Genomic DNA, 13,832 nt, shown 5'->3' on the forward strand with positions numbered 1-13,832 from the left:
AGAGATTCTGTCAGAGCAGTAGTGACATGTTTGGTGTTTTGTATGAAGAAATCCTAAATGGCTTCCTGCAAGATGAGTTCAACACAGTGTTATTTCATTTTAAGAAAATGATAGTCATTCTGTTTGGCATAAACTGAAATATTAGAAAAGCCTTATATCAAGATGTTCCTAATTAGCTACCAGCAATCTGGCTTCACAATAGGGTTCTTTCATTGAATGGATGTAATAGATACTTTGTAGTGAAATGTATGACACGTCTCTTATGAAAAGGTTCCTAAACAGCTGCCTGCAATCTGGCTTCAGCACATTATATCATTGTCTCAAAGTGATATTCATTCAGTATGTCTTATATGGAAATGCTTGAAATGGTGAACATGAAGAAGTTTCTAAATATATACAAGCAAGATTGTTTCTCCACAGTTTTCTTTCAGTGACTGAATGTTATGTATAGTCTGTCACGACTATTGTAAAATGTTTGATAAGTCTTATGTAAAAACGTTCCTAGATAGCTATCTGTGAGCTCTATTTAGCACAGTGTTCTTTCATTGTAGGAAAATGATACCCATTCATTATGGCATATACTGAAATGTGAGAAATGTCTCAAATACACATGTTCCTAATAATAGCTTCAAGATGCTTTCACCACAGAGTTCTTTCAGTGAAACAATATTGCAGATACTCTGTGACACTTGTAGTGAAGTGTTAGTTAAAACTTACTTGCAAGCTGGATTCAGCACAGTGTTTCTTTCATTGTTTGAAACTCATATTCAATCAGAACAGCAAATATTGAAATGGTTATAATGACTAATATGAAGATGATCCTTAATGGCTGCAAGTAAGATGGTTTCACCACAGTTTTCTCTCAGTGAACAAATGCTATATATATTCTGTCCCACATGCAATGAAATGTTTGTTAAGTCTTATATGAACATGTTCCTAAACAGCTACCTGCAAACTGGGCTTAGAACAGTGTTCTCACATTGTTAGTAATTGATAGGTCATCTGTAGGGCATATGCTGAAATGTTTGAAATGTCTTATGTGAATATGCCCCTAAACAGCTGTAAGCACATTTGTTTCACCAGAGTTCCTTTAGTGTCTGAATCTTATGGATATTTTTCAAGTCTGTAGTGTAATTTTTTAAGTATTTTATGACGTTCTTCCTAAACAGATACTAGGAAACAAGGGTTCAGCTCATCCTACTTTCCTTGAGTGAATATTAAAATTATTCTGTCATGACCATAGCGCAATATTTGTTAAGACTTATAAAAAGATATTTCTAAAAAACAACTTTCCAGCTGGGTTCTTAACATCGTTCTTTCATTTTATGGAAGTGATAACCATTCTGGATGGAATACACTGAAATGTTTGAAAAGACTTGTATGAAGATACTCCTAAATAGCTACAAGCAATCTGGTTACACCACAGTGTTCTTTCATTTAATAAACTTTATCTATATTCTCCTATAGCTGTAGTGAAATGTTTTATATCATATATGAAAATGTTCCTACAGCTACCTGCAAGCTGGGATCAGCACACTGACTTTTCATTGTAATAAAGTGATAGTTACTTTGTATGGCATACACTGAAATGTCAGAAAAGACTTATATGAGTGTATTTCTAAAGAGATACAAGCAAGCTGGTTTCACAATAGTGATCTTTCATTGAATTAATGTAATAGATATTCTGTCGCACATGTTGTGAAATTTTCAATAAATCTTACATGAAAATGTTACTATAAGTCTACCTGAAAGCTGAGTTAAGTACAATGTTTTTTCATTTTAAGAAAGTATAGCTGTTCTCTATGGCTCATACTGAAATGCTAGAAAAGACTTACGTGAAGATGTTCCTTAAAAGCTACAAGGAAGTTGGTTTCACCACAGCATTCTTTCAATGTGTGAATGTTATCGATATTCCATCATGCCCGTAGTGAAATGTTTGATAGGACTTATTTGAAGATTCCCCTAAACAGCTGCAAGCAAGGTGTTTTCACCACAGTGTTCATTCAGAAAATGAATGTTATACGTATTCTGTCATGCCTCAAGAGAACTATTTGATGTCTTATGTGAGAGTGTTCCTGAACAGCTACAAGCAAGCTTTTTCAACATAGCGTGGTTTCCTTGAATGAATGTTATGGATATCAGGTTGCGGCCGTAGAGAAACGTTTGATAAGACATAAATGAAATGCTCATAAAGAGCCACTGGTTTCATCAGAACGTTCTTTCTGGATATGGAAGTGATAGCCATTCTGTAGGCATAATGAAGTGTTTGAAGAGCCTTATACGAAGACATTCCCAAGGCGCCAGAAGTAATCTGGCTTCACCACAGTGTTCTTTCAGTGAACGAGTGTTATAGATAGTCTGTCATGCCTGTAGTGAAATGTTTAATAAGTCTTATATGAAGAGGTTTCAAACAGCCGCCAGCAAGCCGGGTTTAGCACAGTGTCCTTTAACTGTAAGTAAGTGAGAGCCATTCTGTATGGCATATACTTAAATGTTAGAGAGGTCTTATATGAAGATGTTCCTAAATAGAATCCCACAAGATGTGTTCAGGACAGAATAATTTCATCATAAGATAGTGACAGCCATTTAGTATGGCATATACAGAAATGCTGAAAAGGACTTAAATGAAGATCTTCCTTAACAGTAAAACCAAGCCACTTTCACCATCGTGTTCTTTCATTGAATGGATGTAATAGATATTCTGTCATGCCTGTAGTTAAATGTTCAATAGGTCTTATAAAAAAATACTCCTAATAATCTACCTGAAAGCTATTAAACACAACCTTCTTTCCTTGTAAGAAGGGTATGGCCATGCTGTATGCCATATACTGAAATGCTTGAAAAGCTTTATATGAAGATGTTCCTCAACAGTTACAAGAAAACTGCTTTCATCCCTGTGTTCATTCAATGAGTGAATGTTTAGAGAGTCTGTCATTCCTGCAAAGGAATGTTTAATAAGTCTTACATGAAGATGTTTCTAAACAGCTACAAGGAAATTCTTTTAAATATAGTGTTATGACATTGAATAAACATTAAAGATATCCCGTCATGACTGTAGGCAAATGTCTGATAAGACTTGAACAAAATATTAATGAACAATTACTTGCAAGCTGGGTTCATCACAGGATTCTTTTCTGGCTATGGAGATGATAGCCATTCTGTATGGCATAAAGTGATATGTTTGAAGAGCCTTTTATTTCTATTCTTAAACAGCTAACAAGCAAGATGGTTTCTTCACAGTGTTCTTTCAGTGAATGAATGTTCTAGATATTGTCACATCTGTGGTGAAATATTTGATATATGATGTTCCTAAACAGCTACCTATAAACTGGATTCAGCATGTGCTCTTTCATTTTGTGAAAATGATAGTCGCTCTGTGTGGAATATGCTTAAGTGTTTGAAGCGTATTACGTGCAGATGTTCCTCAACAGTGAAAAGAAGATGGTTTTTGCATAATTTTCTTTCAGATAACAAATGTTATAGACATTGTCACATCTGTAGTCAAATGTTTGATATGATTTATGTGAAAATATCCCTAAACAGCTACCTGTTGGCTTGATGAAGCACAATGCTCTTTCATTGTAAGAAAGTGTTAGCTGTTCCATGTGGCATCTACTGAAATGTTTGAAATGTCATACGTGAAGATGTTCCTTAAGAGCTACTTGCTAGGTGTTTTCAAGACAATGTTCTTTCAGTGAATGAATGTTATAGATAGTCTATCACACCCGTAGTGAAATGCTGGATAAGTTTTATGAAGATGTCCCTAAGTAGCTACAAGCAAAATGGTTTCACAACAGTGTTCTTACAGACATTGAATGTTATAGATATTCTGTCATGCCTGTAGTGAAATGTTTGATAAGACTTGCATGAACACTTACATGAAGATGTTTCTAAACAGCCACAAGCAGGCTTTTACAGCACAGTATTTCATTGAATGAATGTGATAATTATCACATTGTGGCTGCAGAGAAACGTTTGATAAGACACACACAAAATGTTCATAAATAGCATGTGCCAGCTGGTTGCATCACAATGTTGTTTAATTTAATGGAAGTGATAATCATTCTGTATAGCATATGATGTGTTTGAATAGCCTTATATAAAGATAGTCCTAAAAACTTATGAGCAATCTGGTTTCACCAGAGTGTGTTCCTCAGTGAATGAATCTTACAGAGATTCTGTCAGAGCAGTAGTGACATGTTTGGTGTTTTGTATGAAGAAATCCTAAATGGCTTCCTGCAAGATGAGTTCAACACAGTGTTATTTCATTTTAAGAAAATGATAGTCATTCTGTTTGGCATAAACTGAAATATTAGAAAAGCCTTATATCAAGATGTTCCTAATTAGCTACCAGCAATCTGGCTTCACAATAGGGTTCTTTCATTGAATGGATGTAATAGATACTTTGTAGTGAAATGTATGACACGTCTCTTATGAAAAGGTTCCTAAACAGCTGCCTGCAATCTGGCTTCAGCACATTATATCATTGTCTCAAAGTGATATTCATTCAGTATGTCTTATATGGAAATGCTTGAAATGGTGAACATGAAGAAGTTTCTAAATATATACAAGCAAGATTGTTTCTCCACAGTTTTCTTTCAGTGACTGAATGTTATGTATAGTCTGTCACGACTATTGTAAAATGTTTGATAAGTCTTATGTAAAAACGTTCCTAGATAGCTATCTGTGAGCTCTATTTAGCACAGTGTTCTTTCATTGTAGGAAAATGATACCCATTCATTATGGCATATACTGAAATGTGAGAAATGTCTCAAATACACATGTTCCTAATAATAGCTTCAAGATGCTTTCACCACAGAGTTCTTTCAGTGAAACAATATTGCAGATACTCTGTGACACTTGTAGTGAAGTGTTAGTTAAAACTTACTTGCAAGCTGGATTCAGCACAGTGTTTCTTTCATTGTTTGAAACTCATATTCAATCAGAACAGCAAATATTGAAATGGTTATAATGACTAATATGAAGATGATCCTTAATGGCTGCAAGTAAGATGGTTTCACCACAGTTTTCTCTCAGTGAACAAATGCTATATATATTCTGTCCCACATGCAATGAAATGTTTGTTAAGTCTTATATGAACATGTTCCTAAACAGCTACCTGCAAACTGGGCTTAGAACAGTGTTCTCACATTGTTAGTAATTGATAGGTCATCTGTAGGGCATATGCTGAAATGTTTGAAATGTCTTATGTGAATATGCCCCTAAACAGCTGTAAGCACATTTGTTTCACCAGAGTTCCTTTAGTGTCTGAATCTTATGGATATTTTTCAAGTCTGTAGTGTAATTTTTTAAGTATTTTATGACGTTCTTCCTAAACAGATACTAGGAAACAAGGGTTCAGCTCATCCTACTTTCCTTGAGTGAATATTAAAATTATTCTGTCATGACCATAGCGCAATATTTGTTAAGACTTATAAAAAGATATTTCTAAAAAACAACTTTCCAGCTGGGTTCTTAACATCGTTCTTTCATTTTATGGAAGTGATAACCATTCTGGATGGAATACACTGAAATGTTTGAAAAGACTTGTATGAAGATACTCCTAAATAGCTACAAGCAATCTGGTTACACCACAGTGTTCTTTCATTTAATAAACTTTATCTATATTCTCCTATAGCTGTAGTGAAATGTTTTATATCATATATGAAAATGTTCCTACAGCTACCTGCAAGCTGGGATCAGCACACTGACTTTTCATTGTAATAAAGTGATAGTTACTTTGTATGGCATACACTGAAATGTCAGAAAAGACTTATATGAGTGTATTTCTAAAGAGATACAAGCAAGCTGGTTTCACAATAGTGATCTTTCATTGAATTAATGTAATAGATATTCTGTCGCACATGTTGTGAAATTTTCAATAAATCTTACATGAAAATGTTACTATAAGTCTACCTGAAAGCTGAGTTAAGTACAATGTTTTTTCATTTTAAGAAAGTATAGCTGTTCTCTATGGCTCATACTGAAATGCTAGAAAAGACTTACGTGAAGATGTTCCTTAAAAGCTACAAGGAAGTTGGTTTCACCACAGCATTCTTTCAATGTGTGAATGTTATCGATATTCCATCATGCCCGTAGTGAAATGTTTGATAGGACTTATTTGAAGATTCCCCTAAACAGCTGCAAGCAAGGTGTTTTCACCACAGTGTTCATTCAGAAAATGAATGTTATACGTATTCTGTCATGCCTCAAGAGAACTATTTGATGTCTTATGTGAGAGTGTTCCTGAACAGCTACAAGCAAGCTTTTTCAACATAGCGTGGTTTCCTTGAATGAATGTTATGGATATCAGGTTGCGGCCGTAGAGAAACGTTTGATAAGACATAAATGAAATGCTCATAAAGAGCCACTGGTTTCATCAGAACGTTCTTTCTGGATATGGAAGTGATAGCCATTCTGTAGGCATAATGAAGTGTTTGAAGAGCCTTATACGAAGACATTCCCAAGGCGCCAGAAGTAATCTGGCTTCACCACAGTGTTCTTTCAGTGAACGAGTGTTATAGATAGTCTGTCATGCCTGTAGTGAAATGTTTAATAAGTCTTATATGAAGAGGTTTCAAACAGCCGCCAGCAAGCCGGGTTTAGCACAGTGTCCTTTAACTGTAAGTAAGTGAGAGCCATTCTGTATGGCATATACTTAAATGTTAGAGAGGTCTTATATGAAGATGTTCCTAAATAGAATCCCACAAGATGTGTTCAGGACAGAATAATTTCATCATAAGATAGTGACAGCCATTTAGTATGGCATATACAGAAATGCTGAAAAGGACTTAAATGAAGATCTTCCTTAACAGTAAAACCAAGCCACTTTCACCATCGTGTTCTTTCATTGAATGGATGTAATAGATATTCTGTCATGCCTGTAGTTAAATGTTCAATAGGTCTTATAAAAAAATACTCCTAATAATCTACCTGAAAGCTATTAAACACAACCTTCTTTCCTTGTAAGAAGGGTATGGCCATGCTGTATGCCATATACTGAAATGCTTGAAAAGCTTTATATGAAGATGTTCCTCAACAGTTACAAGAAAACTGCTTTCATCCCTGTGTTCATTCAATGAGTGAATGTTTAGAGAGTCTGTCATTCCTGCAAAGGAATGTTTAATAAGTCTTACATGAAGATGTTTCTAAACAGCTACAAGGAAATTCTTTTAAATATAGTGTTATGACATTGAATAAACATTAAAGATATCCCGTCATGACTGTAGGCAAATGTCTGATAAGACTTGAACAAAATATTAATGAACAATTACTTGCAAGCTGGGTTCATCACAGGATTCTTTTCTGGCTATGGAGATGATAGCCATTCTGTATGGCATAAAGTGATATGTTTGAAGAGCCTTTTATTTCTATTCTTAAACAGCTAACAAGCAAGATGGTTTCTTCACAGTGTTCTTTCAGTGAATGAATGTTCTAGATATTGTCACATCTGTGGTGAAATATTTGATATATGATGTTCCTAAACAGCTACCTATAAACTGGATTCAGCATGTGCTCTTTCATTTTGTGAAAATGATAGTCGCTCTGTGTGGAATATGCTTAAGTGTTTGAAGCGTATTACGTGCAGATGTTCCTCAACAGTGAAAAGAAGATGGTTTTTGCATAATTTTCTTTCAGATAACAAATGTTATAGACATTGTCACATCTGTAGTCAAATGTTTGATATGATTTATGTGAAAATATCCCTAAACAGCTACCTGTTGGCTTGATGAAGCACAATGCTCTTTCATTGTAAGAAAGTGTTAGCTGTTCCATGTGGCATCTACTGAAATGTTTGAAATGTCATACGTGAAGATGTTCCTTAAGAGCTACTTGCTAGGTGTTTTCAAGACAATGTTCTTTCAGTGAATGAATGTTATAGATAGTCTATCACACCCGTAGTGAAATGCTGGATAAGTTTTATGAAGATGTCCCTAAGTAGCTACAAGCAAAATGGTTTCACAACAGTGTTCTTACAGACATTGAATGTTATAGATATTCTGTCATGCCTGTAGTGAAATGTTTGATAAGACTTGCATGAACACTTACATGAAGATGTTTCTAAACAGCCACAAGCAGGCTTTTACAGCACAGTATTTCATTGAATGAATGTGATAATTATCACATTGTGGCTGCAGAGAAACGTTTGATAAGACACACACAAAATGTTCATAAATAGCATGTGCCAGCTGGTTGCATCACAATGTTGTTTAATTTAATGGAAGTGATAATCATTCTGTATAGCATATGATGTGTTTGAATAGCCTTATATAAAGATAGTCCTAAAAACTTATGAGCAATCTGGTTTCACCAGAGTGTGTTCCTCAGTGAATGAATCTTACAGAGATTCTGTCAGAGCAGTAGTGACATGTTTGGTGTTTTGTATGAAGAAATCCTAAATGGCTTCCTGCAAGATGAGTTCAACACAGTGTTATTTCATTTTAAGAAAATGATAGTCATTCTGTTTGGCATAAACTGAAATATTAGAAAAGCCTTATATCAAGATGTTCCTAATTAGCTACCAGCAATCTGGCTTCACAATAGGGTTCTTTCATTGAATGGATGTAATAGATACTTTGTAGTGAAATGTATGACACGTCTCTTATGAAAAGGTTCCTAAACAGCTGCCTGCAATCTGGCTTCAGCACATTATATCATTGTCTCAAAGTGATATTCATTCAGTATGTCTTATATGGAAATGCTTGAAATGGTGAACATGAAGAAGTTTCTAAATATATACAAGCAAGATTGTTTCTCCACAGTTTTCTTTCAGTGACTGAATGTTATGTATAGTCTGTCACGACTATTGTAAAATGTTTGATAAGTCTTATGTAAAAACGTTCCTAGATAGCTATCTGTGAGCTCTATTTAGCACAGTGTTCTTTCATTGTAGGAAAATGATACCCATTCATTATGGCATATACTGAAATGTGAGAAATGTCTCAAATACACATGTTCCTAATAATAGCTTCAAGATGCTTTCACCACAGAGTTCTTTCAGTGAAACAATATTGCAGATACTCTGTGACACTTGTAGTGAAGTGTTAGTTAAAACTTACTTGCAAGCTGGATTCAGCACAGTGTTTCTTTCATTGTTTGAAACTCATATTCAATCAGAACAGCAAATATTGAAATGGTTATAATGACTAATATGAAGATGATCCTTAATGGCTGCAAGTAAGATGGTTTCACCACAGTTTTCTCTCAGTGAACAAATGCTATATATATTCTGTCCCACATGCAATGAAATGTTTGTTAAGTCTTATATGAACATGTTCCTAAACAGCTACCTGCAAACTGGGCTTAGAACAGTGTTCTCACATTGTTAGTAATTGATAGGTCATCTGTAGGGCATATGCTGAAATGTTTGAAATGTCTTATGTGAATATGCCCCTAAACAGCTGTAAGCACATTTGTTTCACCAGAGTTCCTTTAGTGTCTGAATCTTATGGATATTTTTCAAGTCTGTAGTGTAATTTTTTAAGTATTTTATGACGTTCTTCCTAAACAGATACTAGGAAACAAGGGTTCAGCTCATCCTACTTTCCTTGAGTGAATATTAAAATTATTCTGTCATGACCATAGCGCAATATTTGTTAAGACTTATAAAAAGATATTTCTAAAAAACAACTTTCCAGCTGGGTTCTTAACATCGTTCTTTCATTTTATGGAAGTGATAACCATTCTGGATGGAATACACTGAAATGTTTGAAAAGACTTGTATGAAGATACTCCTAAATAGCTACAAGCAATCTGGTTACACCACAGTGTTCTTTCATTTAATAAACTTTATCTATATTCTCCTATAGCTGTAGTGAAATGTTTTATATCATATATGAAAATGTTCCTACAGCTACCTGCAAGCTGGGATCAGCACACTGACTTTTCATTGTAATAAAGTGATAGTTACTTTGTATGGCATACACTGAAATGTCAGAAAAGACTTATATGAGTGTATTTCTAAAGAGATACAAGCAAGCTGGTTTCACAATAGTGATCTTTCATTGAATTAATGTAATAGATATTCTGTCGCACATGTTGTGAAATTTTCAATAAATCTTACATGAAAATGTTACTATAAGTCTACCTGAAAGCTGAGTTAAGTACAATGTTTTTTCATTTTAAGAAAGTATAGCTGTTCTCTATGGCTCATACTGAAATGCTAGAAAAGACTTACGTGAAGATGTTCCTTAAAAGCTACAAGGAAGTTGGTTTCACCACAGCATTCTTTCAATGTGTGAATGTTATCGATATTCCATCATGCCCGTAGTGAAATGTTTGATAGGACTTATTTGAAGATTCCCCTAAACAGCTGCAAGCAAGGTGTTTTCACCACAGTGTTCATTCAGAAAATGAATGTTATACGTATTCTGTCATGCCTCAAGAGAACTATTTGATGTCTTATGTGAGAGTGTTCCTGAACAGCTACAAGCAAGCTTTTTCAACATAGCGTGGTTTCCTTGAATGAATGTTATGGATATCAGGTTGCGGCCGTAGAGAAACGTTTGATAAGACATAAATGAAATGCTCATAAAGAGCCACTGGTTTCATCAGAACGTTCTTTCTGGATATGGAAGTGATAGCCATTCTGTAGGCATAATGAAGTGTTTGAAGAGCCTTATACGAAGACATTCCCAAGGCGCCAGAAGTAATCTGGCTTCACCACAGTGTTCTTTCAGTGAACGAGTGTTATAGATAGTCTGTCATGCCTGTAGTGAAATGTTTAATAAGTCTTATATGAAGAGGTTTCAAACAGCCGCCAGCAAGCCGGGTTTAGCACAGTGTCCTTTAACTGTAAGTAAGTGAGAGCCATTCTGTATGGCATATACTTAAATGTTAGAGAGGTCTTATATGAAGATGTTCCTAAATAGAATCCCACAAGATGTGTTCAGGACAGAATAATTTCATCATAAGATAGTGACAGCCATTTAGTATGGCATATACAGAAATGCTGAAAAGGACTTAAATGAAGATCTTCCTTAACAGTAAAACCAAGCCACTTTCACCATCGTGTTCTTTCATTGAATGGATGTAATAGATATTCTGTCACGCCTGTAGTTAAATGTTCAATAGGTCTTATAAAAAAATACTCCTAATAATCTACCTGAAAGCTATTAAACACAACCTTCTTTCCTTGTAAGAAGGGTATGGCCATGCTGTATGCCATATACTGAAATGCTTGAAAAGCTTTATATGAAGATGTTCCTCAACAGTTACAAGAAAACTGCTTTCATCCCTGTGTTCATTCAATGAGTGAATGTTTAGAGAGTCTGTCATTCCTGCAAAGGAATGTTTAATAAGTCTTACATGAAGATGTTTCTAAACAGCTACAAGGAAATTCTTTTAAATATAGTGTTATGACATTGAATAAACATTAAAGATATCCCGTCATGACTGTAGGCAAATGTCTGATAAGACTTGAACAAAATATTAATGAACAATTACTTGCAAGCTGGGTTCATCACAGGATTCTTTTCTGGCTATGGAGATGATAGCCATTCTGTATGGCATAAAGTGATATGTTTGAAGAGCCTTTTATTTCTATTCTTAAACAGCTAACAAGCAAGATGGTTTCTTCACAGTGTTCTTTCAGTGAATGAATGTTCTAGATATTGTCACATCTGTGGTGAAATATTTGATATATGATGTTCCTAAACAGCTACCTATAAACTGGATTCAGCATGTGCTCTTTCATTTTGTGAAAATGATAGTCGCTCTGTGTGGAATATGCTTAAGTGTTTGAAGCGTATTACGTGCAGATGTTCCTCAACAGTGAAAAGAAGATGGTTTTTGCATAATTTTCTTTCAGATAACAAATGTTATAGACATTGTCACATCTGTAGTCAAATGTTTGATATGATTTATGTGAAAATATCCCTAAACAGCTACCTGTTGGCTTGATGAAGCACAATGCTCTTTCATTGTAAGAAAGTGTTAGCTGTTCCATGTGGCATCTACTGAAATGTTTGAAATGTCATACGTGAAGATGTTCCTTAAGAGCTACTTGCTAGGTGTTTTCAAGACAATGTTCTTTCAGTGAATGAATGTTATAGATAGTCTATCACACCCGTAGTGAAATGCTGGATAAGTTTTATGAAGATGTCCCTAAGTAGCTACAAGCAAAATGGTTTCACAACAGTGTTCTTACAGACATTGAATGTTATAGATATTCTGTCATGCCTGTAGTGAAATGTTTGATAAGACTTGCATGAACACTTACATGAAGATGTTTCTAAACAGCCACAAGCAGGCTTTTACAGCACAGTATTTCATTGAATGAATGTGATAATTATCACATTGTGGCTGCAGAGAAACGTTTGATAAGACACACACAAAATGTTCATAAATAGCATGTGCCAGCTGGTTGCATCACAATGTTGTTTAATTTAATGGAAGTGATAATCATTCTGTATAGCATATGATGTGTTTGAATAGCCTTATATAAAGATAGTCCTAAAAACTTATGAGCAATCTGGTTTCACCAGAGTGTGTTCCTCAGTGAATGAATCTTACAGAGATTCTGTCAGAGCAGTAGTGACATGTTTGGTGTTTTGTATGAAGAAATCCTAAATGGCTTCCTGCAAGATGAGTTCAACACAGTGTTATTTCATTTTAAGAAAATGATAGTCATTCTGTTTGGCATAAACTGAAATATTAGAAAAGCCTTATATCAAGATGTTCCTAATTAGCTACCAGCAATCTGGCTTCACAATAGGGTTCTTTCATTGAATGGATGTAATAGATACTTTGTAGTGAAATGTATGATACGTCTCTTATGAAAAGGTTCCTAAACAGCTGCCTGCAATCTGGCTTCAGCACATTATATCATTGTCTCAAAGTGATATTCATTCAGTATGTCTTATATGGAAATGCTTGAAATGGTGAACATGAAGAAGTTTCTAAATATATACAAGCAAGATTGTTTCTCCACAGTTTTCTTTCAGTGACTGAATGTTATGTATAGTCTGTCACGACTATTGTAAAATGTTTGATAAGTCTTATGTAAAAACGTTCCTAGATAGCTATCTGTGAGCTCTATTTAGCACAGTGTTCTTTCATTGTAGGAAAATGATACCCATTCATTATGGCATATACTGAAATGTGAGAAATGTCTCAAATACACATGTTCCTAATAATAGCTTCAAGATGCTTTCACCACAGAGTTCTTTCAGTGAAACAATATTGCAGATACTCTGTGACACTTGTAGTGAAGTGTTAGTTAAAACTTACTTGCAAGCTGGATTCAGCACAGTGTTTCTTTCATTGTTTGAAACTCATATTCAATCAGAACAGCAAATATTGAAATGGTTATAATGACTAATATGAAGATGATCCTTAATGGCTGCAAGTAAGATGGTTTCACCACAGTTTTCTCTCAGTGAACAAATGCTATATATATTCTGTCCCACATGCAATGAAATGTTTGTTAAGTCTTATATGAACATGTTCCTAAACAGCTACCTGCAAACTGGGCTTAGAACAGTGTTCTCACATTGTTAGTAATTGATAGGTCATCTGTAGGGCATATGCTGAAATGTTTGAAATGTCTTATGTGAATATGCCCCTAAACAGCTGTAAGCACATTTGTTTCACCAGAGTTCCTTTAGTGTCTGAATCTTATGGATATTTTTCAAGTCTGTAGTGTAATTTTTTAAGTATTTTATGACGTTCTTCCTAAACAGATACTAGGAAACAAGGGTTCAGCTCATCCTACTTTCCTTGAGTGAATATTAAAATTATTCTGTCATGACCATAGCGCAATATTTGTTAAGACTTATAAAAAGATATTTCTAAAAAGCAACTTTCCAGCTGGGTTCTTAACATCGTTCTTT

This window comes from Equus asinus, chromosome 6 (assembly GCF_041296235.1).
Source record: "Equus asinus isolate D_3611 breed Donkey chromosome 6, EquAss-T2T_v2, whole genome shotgun sequence".
NCBI classification, from domain to species: Eukaryota; Metazoa; Chordata; class Mammalia; order Perissodactyla; family Equidae; genus Equus; species Equus asinus.